Source organism: Bos indicus, chromosome 13, assembly GCF_029378745.1.
Source record: "Bos indicus isolate NIAB-ARS_2022 breed Sahiwal x Tharparkar chromosome 13, NIAB-ARS_B.indTharparkar_mat_pri_1.0, whole genome shotgun sequence".
Taxonomy (NCBI): domain Eukaryota; kingdom Metazoa; phylum Chordata; class Mammalia; order Artiodactyla; family Bovidae; genus Bos; species Bos indicus.
In genome coordinates, this window is record NC_091772.1 from 79,430,454 (window position 1) to 79,448,406 (window position 17,953).

Sequence of the window (17,953 nt, forward strand, 5' to 3'; positions counted from 1 at the left end):
CCATGAACAGTATGAAAAGGCAAAATGATAGGATACTGAAAGAGGAACTCCCCAGGTCAGGAGGTGCCCAATATGCTACTGGAGATCAGTGGAGAAATAACTCCAGAAAGAATGAAGGGATGGAGCCAAAGCAAAAACAATACCCAGCTGTGGATGTGACTGGTGATAGAAGCAAGGTCTGATGCTGTAAAGAGCAATATTGCATAGGAACCTGGAATGTCAGGTCCACGAATCAAGGCAAATTGGAAGTGGTCAAACAAGAGATGGCAAGAGTGAATGTCGACATTCTAGGAATCAGCGAACTGAAATGGACTGGAATGGGTGAATTTAACTCAGATGACCATTATATCTACTACTGTGGGCAGGAATCCCTCAGAAGAAATGGAGCAGCCATCATGGTCAACAAAAGAGTCCGAAATGCAGTACTTGGATGCAATCTCAAAACTGACAGAATGATCTCTGTTCGTTTCCAAGGCAAACCATTCAATATCACAGTAATCCAAGGCTATGCCTCAACCAGTAACGCTGAAGAAGCTGAAGTTGAACGGTTCTATGAAGACCTACAAGACCTTTTAGAACTAACACCCAAAAAAGATGTCCTTTTCATTAGAGGGGACTAGAATGCAAAAGCAGGAAGTCAAGAAACACCTGGAGTAACAGGCAAATTTGGCCTTGGAATACGGAATGAAGCAGGGCAAAGGCTAATAGAGTTTTGCCAAGAAAATGCACTAGTCGTAGCAAACACCCTTTCAACCACACAAGAGAAGACTCTACACATGGACATCACCAGATGGTCAACACCGAAATCAGACTGATTATATTCTTTGCAGCCAAAGATGGAGAAGCTCTATACAGTCAGCAAAAACAGGACCAGGAGCTGACTGTGGCTCAGATCATGAACTCCTTATTGCCAAATTCAGACTTAAATTGAAGAAAGTAGGGAAAACCACTAGACCATTCAGGTATGACCTAAATCAAATCCCTTATGATTATACAGTGGAAATGAGAAATAGATTTAAGGGCCTAGATCTGATAGACAGAGTGACTGATGAACTATGGACAGAGGTTTGTGACATTGTACAGGAGACAGGGATCAAGACCATCCCCATGGAAAAGAAATGCAAAAAAGCAAAATGGCTGTCTGGGGAGGCCTTACAAATAGCTGTGAAAAGAAGAGAAGCCAAAAGCAAAGGAGAAAAGGAAAGATACAAACATCTGAATGCAGAGTTCCAAAGAATAGCAAGGAGAGATAAGAAAGCCTTCCTCAGCAATCAATGCAAAGAAATAGAGGAAAACAACAGAATGGGAAAGACTAGAGATTTCTTCAAGAAAATTAGAGATACCAAAGGGAACATTTCATGCAAAGATGGGCTTGATAAAGGACCAAAATGGTATGGACCTAACAGAAGCAGAAGATATTAAGAAGAGGTGGCAAAAATACACAGAAAAACTGTACAAAAAAGATCTTCACGACCAAGATAATCACGATGGTGTGATCACTCACCTAGAGCCAGACATCCTGGAATGTGAAGTCAAGTGGGCCTTAGAAAGCATCACTATGAACAAAGCTAGTGGAGGTGATGGAATTCCAGTTGAGCTCTTTCAAATCCTGAAAGATGATGCTGTGAAAGTGCTGCACTCAATATGCCAGCAAATTTGGGAAACTCAGCAGTGGCCACAGGACTGGAAAAGGTCCGTTTTCATTAAAATCCCAAAGAAAGGCAATGCCAAAGAATGCTCAAACCACTGCACAATTGCACTCATCTCACATGCTAGTGAAGTAATGCTCAAAATTCTCCAAGCCAGGCTTCAGCAATACGTGAACTGTGAACTTCCTGATGTTCAAGCTGGTTTTAGAAAAGGAAGAGGAACCAGAGATCAAATTGCCAACATCTGCTGGATCATGGAAAAAGGAAGAGAGTTCCAGAAAAACATCTATTTCTGCTTTATTGACTATGCCAAAGCCTTTGACTGTGTGGATCACAATAAACCGTGGAAAATTCTTCAAGAGATGAGAATACCAGACCACCTGACCTGCCTCTTGAGAAATCTGTAAGCACGTCAGGAAGCAACAGTTAGAACTGGACATGGAACAACAGACTGGTTCCAAATAGGAAAAGGAGTACGTCAAGGCTGTATATTGTCACCCTGCTTATTTAACTTATATGCAGAGTACATCATGAGAAACACTGGGCTGGAAGAAGCACAAGCTGGAATCAAGATTGCTGGGAGAAATATCAATAACCTCAGATATGCAGATGACACCACCCTTATGGCAGAAAGTGAAGAGGAACTAAAAAGCCTCCTGATGAAAGTGAAAGAGGAGAGTGAAAAAGTTGGCTTAAAGCTCAACATTCAGATAATTAAGATCATGGCATCCGGTCCCATCACTTCATGGGAAATAGATGGGGAAACAGTGGAAACAGTGTCAGACTTTATTTTGGGGGGCTCCAAAATCACTGCAGATGGTGACTGCAGCCATGAAATTAAAAGACGCTTACTCCTTGGAAGGAAAGTTATGACCAACCTAGATAGCATATTCAAAAGCAGGGACATTACTTTGCCAACAAAGGTTCGTCTAGTCAAGGCTATGGTTTTTCCTGTGGTCATGTATGGATGTGAGAGTTGGACTGTGAAGAAAGCTGAGCGCCGAAGAATTGATGCTTTTGAACTGTGGTGTTGGAGAAGACTCTTGAGAGTCCCTTGGACTGCAAGGAGGTCCCACCAGTCCATTCTGAAGGAGATCAGCCCTGGGATTTCTTTGGAAGGAATGATGCTGAAGCTTAAACTCCAGTACTTTGGTCACCTCATGCGAAGAGTTGACTCATTGGAAAAGACTCTGATGCTGGGAGGGATTGGGGGCAGGAGGAGAAGGGGATGACAGAGGATGAGATGGCTGGATGGCATCACTGACTCGATGGACCTGAGTCTGAGTGAACTCCAGGAGTTGGTGATGGACAGGGAGGCCTGGCGTGCTGCGATTCATGGGGTTGCAAAGAGTTGGACACGACTGAGCGACTGAAGTGAACTGATTCAGTTTGCAGTCAGAGAGGCAGCATAAAATCACACACTATAATCAGCTTGAAAAGCAAAACTCATTAAAAACCAAAACGGGAGCAATGATGGAAGGAAGGCTGCAAGAAGGGCCACCAGCTCTCTGCCACCAGCTTTCCTTCCCAGACCCGAGAATTCACAGCCCAGGACATAGCCAACCATCTCCAGGTCCCAATCCTGACCAACCTTAAACCCTGACTGGGCCGCAGGGTCCTTTGGGCGAGAGGAACCTTACGCCACAGCCTGCTGGGAGCATCCTAGATACTCCTGGGCTTTGCCCCCACCCCCAACACCCCTGCCTTCTTCTTCTGGAAATGGTGCCCTGATTCCTATTTGGAGATCAAACCTTTCTCTCCGTTCATGCTGTTCAGAAGGGCTGCGTCCACCCCAGCTTTGAGGATGGGCATGTGACCTGGGTCTCCAGCTTACCAGCGTCTAGACTGACTGGCTCAGGCCACTAAGAACCGGCTCTGGGACTTTAGTGTGAACTATTAGAGAAGAGACTCCCACCCACACAGACATTCTCTCTTTCCTCCTGAAATAGAAGGATATAAGCCCAAAATTGCTGTCAGCAACATCGGTGCGTGGCATTTTCAATAATAAACTCTTTCTTTTCACTTAGATCAGTTTGTACATTTGCACAGGTCATGGATTGAAGTTGAATTTCAGATAATAATTTTTTTTAGTACAGGTATGCTCTATGTAATATTTTGGAAAACCTTAGGCAAGAAACCTATTTGCTGCTTATCTGAAATTACAGTTTAACTGGGCATCTTGTCTTTTATCTGGTAAACTTAGCAGCTTGGGCCAGGTTTCAATTCAGGTTACTTGACTCCAAGCATGTCTCAACTGATGTCCAGCCCCACAAGGGCTCAGAGGTACCACCAGCCCTGCCTCCTTGCACAGACCAGCCCCGTGGCCCGAGAGGAATTTGCACTGAGACTCCACCGTCCTCCTTCAGACAGTGACTTCTCCTGTTGGCAAGGACACCACGCCTGGAAGTAAAGACCCACTGCCAACCTCCTGTTTAGAAATGCCTCCTAGAGGTCAGAGCTTGCTGGGCATTCCTTTGCTTCCTCCTTAGGATGTTATTCTAGGAGGTAACCAAGCCACAGTCCTCATTTTACAAATGAGTAAACGGAGGCTTGGGCTTCCCTGGTAGCTCAGTGACAAAGAATCCACCTGCAATGCAGGAGATTGTGGGTTCAATGCCTGGGCCGGGAAGACCCCCTGGAGAAGGACATGGCAACCCCCTCCAGTATACTTGCCTGGAGAATCTCAAGGACACAGGAGCCTGGCGGGCTACAGCCCATGGGGTCACAGGTGGACGCGACTTAGTGACTGAACACCATGACACGGAGGCGCACAAGCCCTGTGCGTCCCACCAGGTCAGCCATGTTTCCCACCAGGCACCGGGTCGGGGTGACACATCTCAGCAGGAGGTAGCGGCTCCCCAAGGACCTTTTGGAAGAAGCCTCGTGGCTGTTCTCTGGACGGAGGCAAGAGGCCTGGGGCGTCTGAGTCACTGTGGCTGGAAAACCCAGTGGCTTCCTTCCCTGACAGATTGCAAGGGTCTGGAGAGAAGGGAAGCGAGCAAGCCGACCCCAGACGGAAGGGCAGGGAGGACCCCCAGTGGGTCCTGGGGGGGCAGGGTCCCCACACCCCACCCAGCCTCCCCAGCGTTCGCCAGGCCCCTCTCCTCAAGGGCTCTTTCATGTCAACGCCGGTTTTGCTTCTTTTTTTTTCCCTTTCTTTCCTTCTCTCTGTTGTTACCACTTTAAAAATAAATAAATAAAGCAAACCAACAAAGCAAACATCTGGAAAGTTTTGTGGAAAATGGCATCTCGCTCTGACAGCCACCCCTCCCTGGAGTCAGAACGCAAATGCCCGCGGGACTCACAAGTGGCCCCCAAATGCTCGCAGAGGAGAGCCCGGGCCCCTCTGTTCTCCTACCAAAGCCGTGTCTTCGCCTGGGGTCACGTCCTTCCAAGCACGCCACCATCACCAAGCGGGTGGTTCCCAACTCCCTGCCCTGCACAAGTGCCCCGCAGGCTCCCGGGCCTCCTGGCCTACGCCCCGCATGTCCCGATCCCACCCAGCCGCCTCCTCCTACCGGGGCTCCTTTCCCACTCAGGCAGTCGCTGCCACACCCCGGACTTCCATCGCACTCCTGACCCATCACCATAGCCTCTTCTCCCACCATCTCATCTCTTCTCCTTCACTCCAACCCACCCCTCTCCCACCATCCCTGCCAAGGGTGTCTTCCCAAAAGAGAGCTCAGATGATAATATCGCTCCCCTGCTCAACAACCCTCTATGGCTCCCCACTGCCTCCTGAGATAAATACCGGATTTCCTCACTGTGGTGTTAAACCTTCCTGTGGTGGATGTCCGTTGTTCTGGTTTTCCATCATTCCCCTTCTTTTCTCTGGGCAACTCAACTCTCAGTCTTCTCGGGGGAAGAGAGAGGAGTCACACACTCCCCACTCTGAGTCCACGTGGTTAGGGGGCTGCCCCCAGTCCCACCTCCAGGAGGGGACTGTGTGACCCAGGCGGGGCTGATGCTCGTGCTACATTCCCCTGAACACAGGAGTTGGTTCAGGGGTGGCCACGTGAACTAGGTTTCTGGATGGAACTATTGAGAAAGAAGGGCTTTCTCTGTCTCTTTCTCTCTAGTGGTGTTGCCGGGCTAAAAAGATGCAGGCCGGAAGTTGCAGGGGGCCCAGTGAAGGCCACCAGGAGAGATTCTGCCCGAGAAAGAAGCAAACATCCAATCAAATAAAGCCGGGAGACAGAAGCAGATGCTAGATAGCAATTTCACCCTAGATCCAGCCATGCCTGAAGCTGACACTACTCTACTTTTTAGATATGTGAGTCAAGAAATGCCCAGGCTCCTGTCACTGACAACCATAAGTCTCAGCTGATACAAGTTCCACATCTTTCTCTCCAGCATGATGACTGACCGAGAGCGCAAGTGGTCTACCAACATTTAGTCCTTGATTAATGAGGGCAGGACACACCGTCTGCCCGGTCACCACCTCCGGTCCCTCAATTCCACGTCCCCTTCTCTTGGTCTCCTAGAATCTACCCATCCTTTAAGCCTCAGGTGAACTGTGACTCTTAGATAAGCCTTTCCCGGGCTTCCCCGGTGGCCCAGTAGTTAGGAGTCCACCTCACCATGCAGGGGACACCAGTTCCATCCCTGGTCCGGGAAGAGCCCACACGCTGCGGAGCAACTAGACACGGGCACCCCAACTACCGAGGCCGCACGCCCTGGAGCCTGTGTGCCCTGGAGGCTGTGCTCTACAACGAGAAGCCACCGCAGTAAGAAACCCACGCAGCAGAGAACAGCCCCTGCTCACCACAGCCAGAGAAAGCCGGCACACAGCAACAGAGACCTAGCCCGGCCAAAAACAACTAAGGAAATAAATAACGTTATAAGAAAGGCTTTTCGTAATCCCAGAAAAAGAAAGAACATCTATTAGGGGAAGACGTGAACCTCTTCTGGGCCCCGTAACACCCCAGTCTTTTCCTTTATAACACTTCTTGCAGTTGGTGCTTCCTAATTATTGGCGAAAGTAGTTAATTATTCTACGTTCCTTTCCCCTCCAGACTACAAACTCCACCATGTAAGACATTGTTTATTCTACCTCCACATCTCCAGAGCCAGCATGGAGCCTGGCACAGAGTAGGTGTCCAGTAAATGGCCAGTGAATTAACAAATGCCTTGACACCACCCCGAAATCGATTAAAAGAACCTGGGACTCATGCTTCTCAATTCGAATAAGGATGGCAGAACCACATCGCCTATTAAGACCCGATCCAGTGAAGGGAGGTTCGAGGGAAAATCAGGCTGGGGAAGGCTTGGAATGAAATTGCCTTTTTGTGCAACTCCACAGGGGTTTCAGCATCTTGAACTTGATCAGAAAGCCCGACACAATTTGTGATTCATTACTAGGGACCCTAGCCACGCCCTGAAGCAAATGTCAAATTTCACACATTTAATGAACTCCATACTTGAAATATGTGGCCTGTAAAATCTGATTTACACTGCTGTTAAAATCCATGGTGCCTAAAAAGGAATGCGAAAAGTATATATTTGTGCTTAGAGAAGGGCCTTTTTTCCCCGAGACATTAATTCACTCCAAGGCGCATAAATGTTCCCTAAAGCATTATTTCAATTGCAATATTTCTTTCAGCACCTCAAATTTAGTTACCAACTTTTGAGAAGAGTGGCTGTGTTAGGTCACACACGAGTGGGAAAGTGCCACCATGTAACTGTCAGCTCTCTGGAAGGTAAGCGGAGTTGACAGCTGAGCTGGGGACAGCCCCCAACCTGCACAGCCAAGCTTACTTGGCACCATAATTAAAACCTGCCTTAAGTCAACACCAGTGCAGCCATGGTGCTTGGCAAGGTGGATTTGTTTTTCAGTTCAGCCCAAACCCTTATTTATTGGATGCTACCACCTGGTGTTTCTTTCTTCTTCAGGTTCGCCGCTGGCTCTGGCACATTTTAGCTAGGTTTGATACCTGGGGCGGCTGAGCTACCTGGCAGGTGACACGTGGCGCCCCTCTGGGCTGTTCCATGGAGCAGTAAGGGCACAACCTTTATGGCTACTTCCGGACTGAGCAGGACCCCAGGACCACCACCCAAGCTTCACTGGTTCAAAAAGTCCATCTAACAAGAGAGAGAGAAAGCATTGCAGACCATGCTGGGGTCAGTCAACTGCCTCTCCCACAGTGGCTTCGGAGAAAGTGAAAAAGTGTTACTCATTCAGTCGTGTCTGACTGTGACCCCATGGACTGCAGCCCACCAGGCTCCTCTGTCCATGGGATTCTCCAGGCAAGAATTCTGGAGTGGGTTGCCATTTCCTTCTCCAGGGGATCTTCCTGACCCAGGGATCAAACCTATGTCTCCTGCATTGCAGGCAGATTCTTAACCTTCTGAGCCACGTGAACAATGAAAAGCAGGGGTCAAATCTGATTGGTCATCCTGCGTTCCTCTCTCAACAGTGATTGGTTTAGGGGTGGGCGTGAATCTTGGTATTGGCCAATGAGATGTAAGAGGGACTTCCGGGACACGTTTTCAAAGCTGATCAAAAGAACGTGTCTTCATTTTTCTAAAATTCTACCCGAGACCCTGAGGGTCACCCTGGTGTGGAACTTAGTGCCTTCATTTCAGAGTGGGAACCGAAACCCAGAGAGGGAACATCTTGATCAGGGAGTTCAGGGGCAAAGCCAGCATTATTACTGTAAGGAACAGTTATTCTTTGAACACCGAACGTCCATTTGCCTTTTCTTCTTGGTGAAACAAAAACAATCCTTTTAAAACTTACCTCTTCCCCATGGTAGACCATCTGGAGGAACTGTGAGTCAAAATACCTGGCCATGCAACCCAAACTGGATTCATCAGATTCTCCCACCAGGACTTTAACTCTGGAGTGATGTGAGGTTCAGTTCAGTTCAGTCACTCAGTCGTGTCCGACTCTGCGACCCCATGGACTGCAGCACGCCAGGCTTCCCTGTCCATCACTAACTCCCGGAACCTGCTCAAACTCATGTCCATTGACTCATGTCTATTGATGGATTAAATAAAGCCAGAGGTGATAAAACAAGCTGCAGTAACCTGACTGTAGGTGGATTAGCTCCTGCTAGCTGTATCCCAGCATATCCTGGTTCTGTCTGTTCCAAGCCCAAGCTCCAGTCTGACAATAAATCCTCCCTCCCGCAATTCTTGGCTAAGCTTTGCCACCGCTGATTTTGGTTGTATGCAAACATGGAGCTGTAACTGATACAGGATGGCTTTATGTGTTCATGCGCCATACTGGCCACCTCCCATATATCAATACATTTATTTCTCCCAACAAGCGTTATCAATTAGGGACTAGGCATGCATACACTCAGGTTTCCAAGGTAGCTCAGTGGTTAAAAAAAAAAAAAAAATATCTGCTCGCCAGTGCAGGAAATGTGGGTTTGATCCCTGGGTCGGGAAGATCACTTGGAGAAGGAAATGGCAACCCACTCCAGTATTCTTGTCTGGGAACGCCTATGGACAAAGGAGCCTGGCGGGCTACAGTCCATGGGGTTGCAAAAGAGTCGGATACGACTTAAGAGACTAAACAAACAGCATGTACACGCATGGATGAAAACCCTCAGGCTCAGAGCACATCATCTGCCCAGCATTTCACAGGGAGTTAATAAGCCAGGTCTGGAGTATAAGTGTACCTTGCTCTCCTTATCTGTCAGAGGAGTTTAATTCCAACCACACAGTTACTGTGAGGACTCAATGAGACAAAACAGGTGGAAGACACAGCACACTCAGCCCCATTTGAAAGCCATGTGGTTCACAGAAGTTTCTTTTGTGAGAGGCATCTCCTGAGCCCAGTGGATATTCTCTCAAGAATCAAGAGCTTTCTCATGGTTTGATCCAGCTACCAAAAGCCACAACCCTGGACCTGGAGAAAAAAAAAATCAGTCATACCTGGGGCAAGCAATGTGGTCCGGGGTATGAGCCACATCCTTGACATTTCGGTCTATGGAAATTTCAGCAGGTCCATTGTCTAAGCTGGCCAGGAAAGGTCAGAAGGCCATGAGCTCCGGCCTGGTGGAGACAGCCCCAGGGCGGTAAACGGATGCCTTTCTACCAGATAACAATACTCACTTCCTGCCACTCATCAGCGCAGGGGCCACGGCTCCTCTTTTTCTCCCTCAACACCCTGAGAACTTCCTGCCACAGGGCATTTGCACATGCTTTTCCTCTGCCTCCAATACTCTTATTTCTCATACCTAGGAATCCTGGTTCCTTTCAACTCTCAGATTCAAGCTCAAAATTCACCTTTCCCTGGCCACCAAGTCTGAGATAGCTATATACAGTCCTTATCCCTCACCCCTACCCCACTCCAGCCTCCCTAATGATACCCTGATTGAATTTCATCACAGTCATCGTTGCAAAATGCAGTTACCTTATTTGCTTACTTCACGTATTCACTCCACATTTATTGAACACTCACTGTGTGTGACCTTTTTCTAGGTACTCAGAATAGCAAATAAGTCAAGAGCATACATTTTAGTGGGCAATACTGGGGGAAAAAACAAGAAAACAACCAAAAAAAAAAAAGGCTCTAATAGTCCTAAGTGCCTGAGGACAAATACAGCAGGGTAAGGGGTAAGGAGGGGCTTCCCAGGTGGCTGAATGGGTAAGGAATCCGCCTGCCAATGCAGGAGACACAGGTTCGATCCCTGGGTCAGGAAGATCCCCTGGAGGAGGGCATGGCAACCCACTCCAGTATTCTTGCCTGGAGAATCCCACAGGCAGAGGAGCCTGCCGGGCTACAGTCCATGAGGTCACACGCCTGAGCTACTGAGCGTGGCAAAGTGTCAGGGAGCTACAGGGGAAGTTCGACATGGTGGCCAGGAAAGACCTCCCTGAGAAGGGATATCTCATCAAAGACTTAGTGATACTTGTTTCTCCTCCAAATAAGACAAAAGCTCCTTCAGGGGGGCCATGAATGTCGCATCCCCAGGGCCCAGAAGCTGCCTGGCATCCAACAGGCGCTCGGGAACGTTGAATGGCACCCTTCGACACCCCAGGGGATCTCTTCCTTATGACAACACCCCTGAGATGACTCATGACTTGAGACCTCTACCCCATCTCAGGGCTGACTCTGCTCATAATTAGAAGGTGGGGACAGCCACAATGACAGCAGCCAGAGGATGTGGCAACTTCCTGGGGGCTGCTATGTCAGGGGTGGAGGTGAGAAGGGTCCCTGGGAATGACGGGAGTCAGATAAACAGGGCACGCGTCGTCCTCGCTGGCGTTTCTCCACCTCTCACGACAAGCATTACAGAATGCAGCTTGTTGGACAGAAGTCAGGCTGTTCGTTTTACCAGGAGCCTGAAGTTGAGGGTTAAAGGGGATTATAGCTCCAAACAGGCAGCTGTCTTTAAGACAACAGACCTGAGTTCCTATCCTTCCCCATCTCTTAACTAGGACCTGTGTGACCTTGAGCCAGTCACGGAATCTCTTCAAACCTTGCTGGTAGAAAAGATAATGACAGTCTTTCCCTCTTCAGAAAGGTTCTGTATATAAAGCACTTTGCACAAAACCAGAGCTGCTGTTGAACCAAGACCCCACACACCAGGCTAAGAAATGATCTGACGTAAATTAGAACCACAGTGAGATGCCACCATGCACCGCCCCCCAGAGTGGCTAGGATGAGCAATACTGATGACAAAGCCAATGACGTGACAAGCTACAGGTGGGCAAACATTTTTTGCAGGTCACATAATCAACAATATACTTCCATATGGAACACACAAAGAATTCTCAGAATTCAACAAGGAGAAAACAGGAACGTTTCACCAAAGAAGACGTGGGTGGCAACCAAGGAGATGAAAAGATGTTCGATGTTGTCAACCGTTAGGAACATACAGTTAAAAACGATGAAGAGAGACCACCACACGTCTATCGGAATGACAAAATGAAGGGGCAACAGCAAGTGCTGCCAAAGACACGGAGCAGCCGGAGCCCCCCTGCTGCTGTGAAATGGGAAACCGGTGCAGCCGCTCTGGGCACAGTTTGGCAGGGCTTGGCTTTTCTGTTTTTTTGCAGAATTGACACACATTATATACTAGAAAATATAATAGAAGTTACACACCCCCATATGGTGTATAATTAATGTTTTAGTGTAGGTACAACCATCATCACAATCGAATTTTAGAACATAAGACACCCATTAAAAGTCACCCCCACCTTCCGACCGTCTTTCTGTCTTTAGAGAGTTGCCCCTTCTGGACTTTTCATATAACTACGGAATCACACAATATGTGGCCCATGAAAGTGAAAGTCGCTCAGCTGTGTCCTGTTTACAACCCCATGGACTTAACAGTTCATGGAAATCTCCAGGCCAGAATACTGGAGCCGGTAGCCTTTCCCTTCTCCAGGGGATCTTCCCGACCCAGGGACTGAACCCAAGCCTCCCGCATTGCAGGTGGATTCTTTACCAGTTGAGCCACCAGGGAAGCCCAAGAATACTGGAGTGGGTAGCCTATCCTTTCTCCAGTGGATCTTCCTGACCCAGGAATTGAACCAGGGTCTTCCACATTGCAGGCGGACTCTTTACCAGCTGAGTCACCAGGGAAGCCCTGGAATACTGGAGTGGGTAGCCTATCCTTTCTCCAGTGGATCTTCCTGACCTAGGAATTGAACCAGGGTCTTCCACATTGCGGGAGGATTCTTAACCAGCTGAGTCACCAGGGAAGCCCAAGAATACTGGAGTGGGTAGCCTATCCTTTCTCCAGTGGATCTTCCTGACCCAGGAATTGAACCAGGGTCTTCCACATTGCAGGCGGACTCTTTACCAGCTGAGTCACCAGGGAAGCCCAAGAATACTGGAGTGGGTAGCCTATCCTTTCTCCAGCGGATCTTCCCGTCCCAGGAATTGAACCAGGGTCTCCCGCGTTGCAGGCGGACTCTTTACCAGCTGAGCCGCCGGGGAAGCCCTGTGTGGCCTGTAGTGACTGGTGTATTTCAGTCGGCAGTGTTCTCGAGGTCCACCAGGTCGTGCCGTGTCAGAGCCTCGCTCCTTTTTAAGGCTGGATAGCATTCCCTAGCGATGGACACACTACGTCTCGTTCACCCGTTCATCAGCTGATGGACGGCTGGAGTGCTTCCCCTTTATGGCGCCTGTGAACAGTGCTGTGAATACTTGTGTTGTTCGGTGGCCCCGCTTCAACCGTAGTCTCTCTCAACGACACTTTTCTCATCTGCAAAATGAGGGTACCACCACCTCCCGATCACAGAAGCAGGGACAGGTGGGAAAGCACTTTCAACCGTAAAACGCCACAACACAGCAAGGCCCACTTTTTTCGAGTCCGGTTCCTGAATCTTCCAGAGCTCACTCTTAAAACTCGGGGACCACCACGCTGTAAATCAGCTACATCCCAATAAAAACAAAAAACAACAGCTCGATGACTTAACGCCACCGAACCGTACACTTTAAAAGGTTTAAAATGGTACACTTTGGGTAAGTTTTACCACCACAAAAAAGCAAACTCAAAGTCACAAAGGTTTATGGAACCCTCGCCACGGGCCAGGTCCTGGGCTGGCTGAGGACGAAACCGGAAGTCAGTCCCTCCCGAGCCGCCCCTCCACGACCCTCAAGAGCCCAGCCCAGGAGGAAGCACCCCAGCATGGGCTCCCGTCACCCACTACCCTTCACTTCTCTCAAGTCTCCTGGTTTATTTTTTCAAACTCAAGCAGATTTTGCCCTCTGCTCTATTAATCTGTTTTCATGTTAAAAAAAAAATGTGTTAAATGACTTGCCAATCCAATGACTGATCCACTCTCATTCTCCACCCCAAGTTGCTGAGTCTGTAGAGCCTGGGGGACATCCTCTTTGGCTCCATCTACCCCCAGTCCTGCAGGGGTGTGAGCCCCGGGCAGGGATGTCCAGGTCAGCCTCGAGCAAGGTGGGCAGGTGGGCGTCCTATGCCGAGTACTGCGTCTTGGAAGGAGTGGGTCGGGGAAGAGGGGCCGCTCAGAGCAGGGCCTTCTGAAGGGAAAGCACCTGTGAAGTCAAGGAAGGCGTGGCGAGAGTCAAGGCGGGATATGACCTCTGTGCCCAGAGTCTGAAATCTTTCAAAACCTCTATCCACACAGGTGACCTCAAGGTTGGGAAGAAAACATGCACAGTAGCCCATTTCTGTGAAGGACTTGGAGCTTGGAAGAGACACCCAATCCTCTATCTGTAGCCCGCCCTCCGCTTGGAATGAAGACCACAGCTGTGTCCTGAGCCTCGAGGCTGGCCTCACAGGTGGGGCTCCCATTCCTAATAGCAGGCAAGGAACTGAAGCTCAGAGAACTTAAGGCATCAGCCTCGGTTCACTCAGTAGGTGTGGGGATGGGTATTCGGGTCTGTCTCATCCCAGCTGTGTCCAGGGCATGGTGCCCTTTGCTGCCCGCCCCCCCACCGAATTCCAGCCCATCCCCTGAAAGGCCGTTGCATTCATTCTCCTCCCGCCCACCATCAGGCCCAGAAGAAAGGTGGTGTTTCCCCTGGTGTCTCTCAAGCATGAAGCTGTTTTGGAGCGGGAGTCTCCACGTCTGCATCAGGCTGCCTGGCGAGCGGGTTTTTTTTTTTTTTTCTGGCTTGATTTTCTTTAATTCTGGTGGTGATGAGCTGCCTAATAAAATTATGCTAAGTTATGTGCATAGCGAGCAGCATCTTACACTCTAATTACTGGCCGCATCTTTGAAGAATTCCTGTGCAACTTCCAGGCTAATCAGCTCACCTCTTTTCTTGAGTCTGATTAGTCATGTGGGCCTAGGGGAGCCCCCACCCTCAGCCCCACTCGAATCAGCAGGGCTCTGGATGTTGTTAGCTACTCCAATTGCCTTTTAAAAAATCTGTTTCACATAAAGGGACAAATGAGAATGAATATTTGCCCATCTTTAAGACACTAACTACATTCTTTTCCACAGCCTGTTTCTCGTTATTATTTCTTTCTTCAGGAGGAATTTGAACACAGCCTGGGTTCCCGCACGCAGTTCATGACTGCAAAGGGCTTCCTCTTCGAAATCCAGCCCAAATGGGCACACTCAAGAAATGCGGCAGCTTCAGAGAACGTGACCCAGTTAAGTCCCTTCTACTGGTTCTTCCTTCAGCCTCACCTTCTCCATCAGGGGTGCCCGGCTTTCCAGGGCTTGCCTGACAACAATCAGCTCTGCTCACAGCACCCCAGGCGGGGCTGAACAGAGACCCTTTGTAGTATTTGCTGGAAAAGCAAGAGGAAACTTCAGCCAAGGACCAGCTTCTTCTCCCCCTTATGTAAGAGTTAGTGTTGCTCATGCCAGTGAAGTCATGCAGAAAGTCGGCATGGGCGAGGGCTGACTCCAGTGGGAATGGTCTCACCGGAACCCCCTTGGAACACAGAGGTGGAGACAGAGACAGGCAGGGATGGGTCAGTGGGCCCCTTGGACACAGTTCAGCTTCTGACACACTCACGAGCCAACTTTAACACGCTTGCTTGGTTCTCATAGCACTCAGTCTGGATGCCATGGATGGGGGTGGGGGGCACATCTGCCTCCCCGCCCTCATCTCAGCACCCTGGCCATGCGCTCTCTTTTCTGCTCCTCCAACACACTCAGCCTTTTCAACCCCAGGGCCTTTGCACACCCTGCTACTTGAACACCACTTCCCCCAGTTCCTTTCCTCCCATCCTTCAGGCTTCTGTGCCAGCAGTCCACCCCGAAGGGCTCTTCTCTGACCCATCACTTCCTCTCTCCTTACTTATACCAGATCATCCCTCTGTCTCCCCTTCGCCCTGCTTTCTTTAGAGGACACTGGAGTCTGTATCTGCATGTCCCATGTCTCCCACACAGAAGACGATAATCATTACGAGGGCAGGGATTATCCATCTTGTTCTCCCCTGTGCCTCCAGCCCAAAGAACAGTACCCAGCACATAGTAGGTGCTCAGTAAATATTTAGCAAAAGAATGAATTAAAATATCAGTATATTCCACACAACTCTGATCCCTCATTTTTGGATTCGGCAATCTTTCTGGAAGGAAGTAAAATAATATATATTCCTGGGTTTATCTAGACCCAATAAAAGGGGGAAAAAAAAAAAAGTTCTTAAATCTCTTGGAAACACCAAACTCCCGACGTAAGCAAAAGAACCTGCAGGTTGAGTTCTAAGATATGAGACCTGGCTGGTCACTGAACGTACGTTGTGGGGCTGGGGACTTTACATATGATCCAATTACCCCAAATTTTAAGGCAAATCCATTTCAAAATCAAAACCTCAATATGGAAAGTGGAGTGTGGCTTTACTCTGGCATGCCTATGAGAAGGCAGGCTTTCTGAAAAGATGCTACGTTGTAGATAACTCATCCACAAAAGGCGGGGGGAAGGGAAGGGGAAAAACCCCAGGATCGGGTGTCTTTCTCTGCTAAAGCTTCAGATGAAAACCGATCCGGGAGTGCGTGACCCTCCAAAAATCTGCCAGCCCCCAAAGTACTTAAGTTACCCCTCCGACCACAGCCACATGGAGAACGAAATTAAATCCCACGGAAAGATTTGACTTTTTTTTTTTTTTTAACATTATGCAATGTTTGGATGAGAAAAGGGAAGGGGGGAATATTAGAAGGAAAAAAAAAAAAACAACAAACTCATCTTTTTCCCAGAGTTTAGCAAAGCTATTTCTAGCTTTTAACGATACATCTCACCATCACTTCATGGGCAGTTTTGAGAGGCGAGAAGGCGGGACGCTCTGTTATGTAACCCATTTAAAGTAGGAAATTAGCAAGTCCTGAATGAATTCTGTTACTGTGCTCCGACTTGTGGAAAGTCTGGAGCGACTACAGTTCTATTTTGAGGTGAGCAAATCCATCATTTACAGATCAGCTCACAAATACCGCAGGGTTTCATGTCACCCTGAAAAGTTTCATAACAAAAACAGCTAAAGTACTTGGGGTGATGGAACATTTCGTCTCTAAACCTTATTAGCCCGAAGAGCAGCGAGGAGGGCAAGGCTTCCCAGTTGCCAATTATTCAAAAATGCAAATATACGAGATCAAATAAATATATTCATCTCACCCTGCTCCCATCTTGCTGGGTTTTTTTTTTTTTTTTTTCAAGCTAAGTCCAGCAAAACAGTCCGGTCAACAACATAAAAAGAAATGTCTGCTTTTAAGGGAGCCGTTGCCCATGAAATAAAATTCTGAAGCTATGAAAGCAGCATCTTGAAACAGTCGGGTATGGAGGGCCCGGCGGGCTGGTGAAAACAGGAAATAGAAAGGTCTTTTGATCCTCAGGTGCCCCCTAGCGGCGCGGCGGGAGCAGTGCCTGCACGGTCATGGAATTTCACAGCAGGCAAGTGTGGTCTGAAGCCTTTACATCGACCGCACGCGGTTAGGAAAAGTACCGTCCCTCTGCCCTGGAGCGCATGCGTCCCCCATGGACCCAGGGAGCCGCCGCTGACGGGGGCACAGCTAATGTACAATCCCCTCTCTAATCCGTAAGCTGAGAACGGCCCTTTCAGCTGACAGCCAGCGAGAGGACACCAGCAGCCTGCACTGCTAAGAGCTGCTAATTAAAACATTTGGCCCGTTGGATGCTAACCGGCTTCTTGAGACAAGGAGTTTATACTGCTGGGCTCCTCTGGAAATGAAGGCTCCTACAGAGGGCAGAACTGACGTGTGCAGGATGCGCATGGGTTTCTCAGCCTCAACACTTCGGACGCTGGGTTGGGTGATCCTCTGTGGTGGATGGGCTTGCCCGGTGACATGGAGGGTGACCTGCAGTGTCCCTGCAGGGTCCTCGCCGGATCCCAGCGGAGCACACCCCCCAAGCTGTGACAACCAAAAATGACTTCAGACATTGCCCATGTCCCCTGCAGGACAAAATCGCCCCTGGTTGACAAACATGTTGAATGAAACACAATGTCCTCTGCATTCTACACAATAGCTTCAAAACCTCTTTTCCCTAAAACTTAAGTGACTGTGATCCTGAATCTTCTGTCACTTAACAAAAGGTGGTTGGTTGGTTGCTCAGCTGTGTCTGGTTCTTTGTGACTCCATAGACTGTATGTAGCCCGCCAGGCTCCTCTGTCTATGGGATTTTCCGGGCAAGAATACTGGAATGAGTTGCCATTTTCTCCTCCGGGGGATCTTCCTGACTCAGGGATTGAACCCATGTATTCTGCATCAGCAGGCGGATTCTTTACCACTGAGCCACCAGGGAAGCCCCCAATAAAACATACTCAAAGCAATCGAAGACTGTGGGTATAAATAAAATATGAATCATGAATGTTTGCCTTTTTTAACAGAGATCATTTTTTAAAGTTCTAACATGTCTGGAATAGGCAACAGTACAGAATAATAAATAATGCATGGATTTG